The 6,827-nt window shown below is 34.9% G+C and overlaps 1 pseudogene; it reads left to right on the top strand.

The window, feature by feature from the left end:
• Positions 1–1,553: 1,553 nt before the first annotated feature.
• On the top strand, positions 1,554–6,388 carry LOC114745913 (purple acid phosphatase 18-like; annotated as a pseudogene).
• The last annotated feature ends 439 nt before the right edge of the window (positions 6,389–6,827 follow it).

The following is a 6,827-nucleotide window of genomic DNA, read 5'->3' as shown; positions in this document are numbered from 1 at the left end:
AAATAATTAAATATGATCAAGGGATGAGAAAAAATCATAACTAGAGGATTAGTATATCCTTTAGCATGTGACATCAACTTTAGCTTGAGCAAAGAGATGGATTGATTTGATTGTAATTTGTATCTGTATGAATGTGAAAGTGAGAAAAAGGAGAGAAACGTAAAAGACAATAAATATGATGACAGAAGTCTCGGTTCAATTATTAAAGCAACTTGTCACATATATATAAAGGTCTCATTGTGTGTTACTTTACCTGTTTGCCCTTTCTGTTTATGCTGCCTTTTAATAATAATGACTTTAAAAATATTAACCAGCAACTTCAACCTTCATTTCTCAATATAAAATTAAATAACTAATTTATAAATATTTAAAAAATTAGATAAACTAGTTATTGGTTTGGTTTTTTCAAACTACCCTCTTTTTAATCATATGAAGTAGAATTGTTTCACTATGAAAAACTTCTTTATATGTACGATTATAGGCATACCTTAAAGAAAAATTTATAAATTCATGGATATTATATATTGAAATCTTATATTTAAAAGTAAAATAAAATCTTATCGAACTCTTATGTTTAAAATTAGAGGTATTAATTAGGATTATTGTTTGTCCATAAATATTACTATTAAATATGAGAATTGAGAAAAAGAATATAGGATATATGATGCATATAATATAATACAAATTAAGTGTAGTTAAGGCTTGCAGTGCAAATAATATTGAGCACCTCTATTAAAACATTTTTAACAATAAATAACTACTTTTTTAATATATATATATAAATTAATTATCTAACACGTAAACTTTATAAAATATGCATGCATGAAATTTTTTCTCAACACTAATTTTCTTCTTCGTTTAACTGAGATCCGGTAATGCATAAGCATAATAGCGAATCTCTCAATCAAACAAAAAGCAATACAAATCAATCTGGCGACAGTTTTGCGTTTTTGCTGGATGAAACTTTTGACTTCTAAAAATCTTTTTCTTTGACAAATTTTACGCTTTCATATCTTAATATAAAAATAAGTTTAATTTTTAATTTAATTCTAAATATAATATCTAAATTTATTTTATCTACTTTTTAAAGTAGTCTTTGTAGTAATTGTATATGTTAAAAATTTCATTAAATAGTAATTCTAATTAATAGACACGATTAACAATAGTATCGTGAGAAAGACAATACATATTTATTATAAATAACTAACTTAATGAACTCTTTTGATTTATTTAAATTAGTCAATTAGTTACCATATTATTATTTTAACTTTTTGATTTACTACTATATTTTTTGCCCCACGTTTTGTTTGCTAGATTTGTTTTTCTGCTATTTATTAGATTTGCTGAGCCTTAATCTCAAAACAAACTTAAAAGGATCAAGTAAGCATTGGAAGTAACTGGCAAAGAAAAAAATATTAATGACTTAAGAAGTAAGGTCTCATATTAGCAAATTCGTTTTTACTTTGATGATTACTAAGTAAAAAAAAAGATTTCTTCTTCGTTAATATTCAAGTTTGTTGGCATTTGCAGACAAAAACCCTGAACAGTGTGACAGTGACGAGGCGATAGAGTTAAAAAGACGATTCAATAATGGTCGATGCAGACGAAAGATGACATACTTGCCGTGCTCTTCCGGCGTCTTACGGCGGACTTGCCTACTACCGATGGCCCTACAACTGATTTTAACTGTCATCTTCGTCGTCGTTTCTGCAACCGTCGCCGCCGATTACGTTCGTCCGCTGCCTCGCAAAGCTCTTCAGTTCCCATGGGATTCAAAGCCCGCCTCCTACCCTCAGCAGGTGATATGTCGCTTCTCTTTGATTCTGTCAGTCTTTCAACTATGTGATCGGTTTTAGAGTCTTCGATCTCTTTTGGTTCGGTTTTTAGTTGCTCCTGGTTGTTGTGTATCTTTTTCTTCCTTTTCCCCCTCTCCCCAGTCAGAACTGGTTATTCCATTGAGGTTCAGGTATTTCTTTAGGGAGAAAATTTCCATTTTCTTTCCTTTTTGTTGTGTATTATTGCTTATGATTGATTATTAATTGATTTGGTATGGATGCATGCCAGATACATAAAGTAGTATGAATATTCGTATGCTCAACAAAGGGAAAATCATGAACAATGTTTAAAATTAGTCAATCAGATGTACTCATATTTACCATAAATATTCAAACTAGTGAGTTTCAAAAGCATTTTCCCACTCTTATTGTTACTGTTTTTTTGCTGGGTGCTGGGTTGCATATTTTTTGGTAAGCCCACGGGGGCGGAAATGAGATTTAATCACAATGAGAATGACGTAATCCTTCCACACCCCCCCGCCCCAAAAAAGAAAACAAAAGAAAAAAGTTAGCGACACAGTCTATGTGCAGATCTGCCCTTGACTCAATGCAATGATTACTCAGATTTGTTTTTCACATACTCGTCTATGCGAAGTGAGGAGGTCAGCAAATGCACTAGTTGGCTTGAGGCTTGAGAGCTTATGGCTTTGCCTGTTCCATTTGTGATTACATGGTAGTAGTGTGCAAGTGATGATGGGCAACTGTTTTTACCCCGCTTAGTTTATGTGATTGGTCTCTGCATTTGAAACAACTTTCTTGCAGATTTTCATTGTCTGGATAAATATGGATGGGGTTCTGTCGGAGATTCTTGGTGCGTTGGATTGCAAGTTGTCATCTGCTTTTCTGTCCCCATATTTCTCATATTGGATATCAATTTTATATAGTCTTAGTCATCTAGTACTTTGACTTTGACAAAAATACTCTGTATTATTATGTCATGTATGAGACACTGGGAATCTTGCTTCTGACAATATGTTCATGAACTTATCTTTCTGTTTTCCTTTTTGAGTTATTATACTACAAGTATGCACAAGTATCTGTGATGCTAGAACTTTACAGATCAGTTTGAAGAAGAGAGACTTTTTCTGTGATCTTTTCGTCATTCCCCTTGTCTTTGACCAACTTCAAGACTTTTTTCAGCGTTAACTTTTCTTTTCAAATTAAATGGGATATCACTGAAAAAGAAAATAGTTTAGATTTACCAACAAGTCTGCTGATATTGGATTCTAGACATTAAGAAGGTCATGGGATAGTATTTCTAAATGGATAGAATCATTCTGATTGTGCTGCTATCTTGATAAGAGCCATTATGGCTGTCACCTTAGCCGCATTATACACATGACTCATCCGGTTTGAAAGCTTTTATTAAGAGACTTGCGGGCATCACTTGTAGGTCAATTGGCAATTTTGACCTGACATAATCTAGAGCAATTTCGGAGACAAAGTCAAGACTTAGTTTCTATTTTATGCTTGATATTTTGATTGACTCTTTTTGAGAGTATGATTTGCTAAATCTTTTTTCCAGTGTATCAATAAAGAATGATTTGCTAAATCTTTTATTGCTGTCCAATAATGGTGTCAGAATGATATCTGAACCATATTTCTGTTCAAGATATATCCATTTGTGATTGACTCTATTGATGATATTAAACCATAGTCCTTGATTTTCAATAGCTTACTTACTGGGTTTGTAGCACGAATTTCACTATCTAAATTTTCATAACGAAGTTCCAGTCACAAATCTTAGAATGATATATGTTCAAATAGATTGTATTTAAATTGACAATTTCTTCACGTTTTGTTAAGCTGTATGCACTTTAAACTCAATCGGCCACCTTCAATTCGTGTAAATATTGGCAATCATTGGACAGTTACTCCGTGAGCCATGCTGATATGCTTTTATTTTGCATATTCTCTGGTCATCACATGGAACTCTGTAATTTCATGCAAATACCGTCTTGTTGCTTGTGATGCTCAAGTTGTAGAAATGTTTGGTGCAGGTGCACATTTCATTGGCAGGAGACAAGCACATGAGAGTTAGCTGGATAACTGATGATGATTCATCACCTTCAGTGGTAGAATATGGAACAATACCTGGGAGATATGACAATTTAGCTGAAGGAGAGAGCAATTCTTATCGTTATCTTTTTTATAGCTCAGGAAAGATACACCACACTGTTATTGGGCCCTTGGAGGATAATACAGTGTACTTTTATCGGTGTGGTGGACAAGGTCCTGAGTTCCAGTTTTAAAACGCCTCCAGCTCAGTTACCAATTACTTTTGCTGTAGCTGGGGATCTGGGCCAAACTGGTTGGACTAAATCAACATTAGATCACATTGGTCAATGCAAGTATGATGTCCACCTGCTTCCAGGAGACCTTTCATATGCTGATTATATGCAACATCTATGGGACAAGTTTGGCAAGCTCGTAGAGCCTCTTGCCAGCGCAAGACCATGGATGGTGACACAAGGGAACCATGAAAGGAGAGCATACCATTGCTAAAGGATGGGTTTGAATCATATAATGCCAGATGGAAGATGCCATTTGAGGAAAGCGGGTCAAGTTCAAATCTCTATTATTCTTTTGAAGTGGCCAGTGCCCATATTGTCATGCTTGGCTCCTATGCAGATTATTACAAGTACTCGGAACAATATAGATGGCTGAAGGTTGGTTGGCTTTACCAATTGATCATGAGTTATATCTTTGGATGCATAATCTTTTTTTTTTTTTTTTTGGGGGGGTGCATTAGGATATTGAACCCTAGATATCTATCTGCGTCATTATCTTGGCAGCTTGGTGTCTCGTGAAAGTATTGGGGGAAATACATCACATTTATATGGCTAAGATTAAATTGAACCTCTATGATGGCCTTTTGGAGATTTAGCTTATGGTTTCATCTGCTTCGTGCAGAAGAATCCTCACTTTGAAATGTCTGGCCATGCAATCCATGCGCTAGTGTTTTAGATTCCGGTTTGTGCTTCTTTTGTTTGATAGCTCTACTGGATTATATTGGTTCAAAAATACTGCAAAATTAATTATCTAGGAATTGCTTTGGTGTTGCATTGATGCAGGTGGCTGGGTGAGGTTATTAACTTCTTTGCAAAATGTTAGAAATTTATTCAATGGTGATTTTCATCAGTTTTCCCCCAAAAAAAAAAAAGTCATAATACATCTCCCACTCATGATGGTCAGGAGTTATCTATTTTCCTGGGGTTTGCATATCATAGCTTTCATGAGAACAGGGTTAATATTATCTTATCCCTGCTTCATGCATAAAAGACATGTCCCGTCTCAACTTCAATCCCCTAATAATCTTGTTATTTATCTGCAGATGGATCTATCAAGGTTGACAGGAAAAGGACGCCTTGGCTGATCGTGTTATTTCATGTGCCATGGTATACAGTAATACAGCCCATAGGGGTGAAGGGAATGATATGATGGCAGTTATGGAGCCATTACTTTATGCTGCTAATGTTGATTTAGTTCTTGCTGGTCATGTACATGCTTATGAACGCTCGGTATGCTTATGTCTAACATTTTCTTTTCGTCGTCCTTACGATTTCATTTATTCAGGATTTTAATTAGTTCTTTATCCTGCTGACAGAAACGTGTCAATAATGGAAGATCAGACCCATGTGGTGCTGTTCATATAACTATTGGTGATGGAGGAAACAGAGAAGGTTTAGCGTCTAAGTAAGTTATCGTTGTTTGTTAAGCTCATCCTGTCGTCATTTCTTAATCACCAACATGATTTCTGCCTTAAATATGCTTATCCGGAAGTCACCCCCAGTCTGTTGAGTTAGGCCAATGAGGATTCTATTGTATTCCGTTTCCAATCTTATTGAACTTCGAATTCTGCTTTTAAATTTATTTAACAATTGTCCAACTCAAGTGCACAATAGGGCTGCTAAGGCAGAGGGAGCCTGAGAATTCTTCTGTTGTTTTCCCATAAATCTTTATATTGATATAGGAAGAACAGATAGCTACAGTGTATATAAGCCAAACCTGTGGCTCCTGAAATAAGTTGTATTATTCTGATTGTGTTTTTTCTGAATTAGTTACCCCACATAGCCCCTTTTTCCAAGGGAAATTCTACGAATTAACTTGGGGAGGGGAAGTGAACTTATTACACTGATCAATCTCGTTTTATTTTGTCTCATTCGACATCTGAGTGATCTGCAATATCCCTATTTTTTTTTTTTTGGGGGGGGTCTCCTGAAGCATGCACAGTGAAGCTTAGTCACTAATCATTGTTCACTGACAGGTATATCAACCCGCAACCAGAGTGGTCGGAGTTCCGGGAAGCCAGTTTTGGTCATGGTGAGCTTAAGATAGTAAATTCCACTCATGCCTTGGAGTTGGCACAGGAAATGATTATGATGAGCCAGTAAAATCTGATGAAACCTGGATGACCTCTTTGGTTAGCTCAGGATGTTGTCGAACAAAGAGTCATGAGCTCAGAAATATACTTATGACCCCTTAAAATCAAACGCCTGCGTTCGGCATCCCTCAACTAAAGAGATAGATGATGAAACAAAAATGTATACCTTCTTGCCCACTAGCTATAGCTCCTGGAATGTGTTAGGTTTCTGTTCTTCAGTTTAGTAAGTTAGGGATCACAGTACTTTGCTGCATGGTCATGCTTGTATTTACTCGAGGCCTGGTTAGTAGTCTCATGTAATTAATGGTTTTGTTTGCATTCGCCCAACATTAAGAATTGGTCTCTGTTTAAGCAAACACTTGTTGCTTCTGTAGTGTCGCCAAATGTTCGTGTGTATTTCCCTGTTAGAAATTTAGAATAACACGCAATTGCAAAAAAGAAAAAGGGATCAAAACAAAAGAATAGTTAATTTACAAAATTAAGTTATATTTAAATAAATTTGAATTCTTGTCAATTATATTTTTATCTAAATTTAACTTTCTTTTAACTTATTTAAAAAATGTCTTCAAAAAGAAATAATAGAGAATTTTTGGAATCAAAATGGTTTT

This window comes from Neltuma alba, unplaced genomic scaffold (assembly GCF_004799145.2).
Source record: "Neltuma alba isolate B1F8T4 unplaced genomic scaffold, ASM479914v2 tig00004860_pilon, whole genome shotgun sequence".
In the NCBI taxonomy this organism is placed as follows: domain Eukaryota; kingdom Viridiplantae; phylum Streptophyta; class Magnoliopsida; order Fabales; family Fabaceae; genus Neltuma; species Neltuma alba.
Note: the sequence above shows the minus strand (reverse complement) of the source record. Positions and strands in the feature narration are given on the sequence as shown.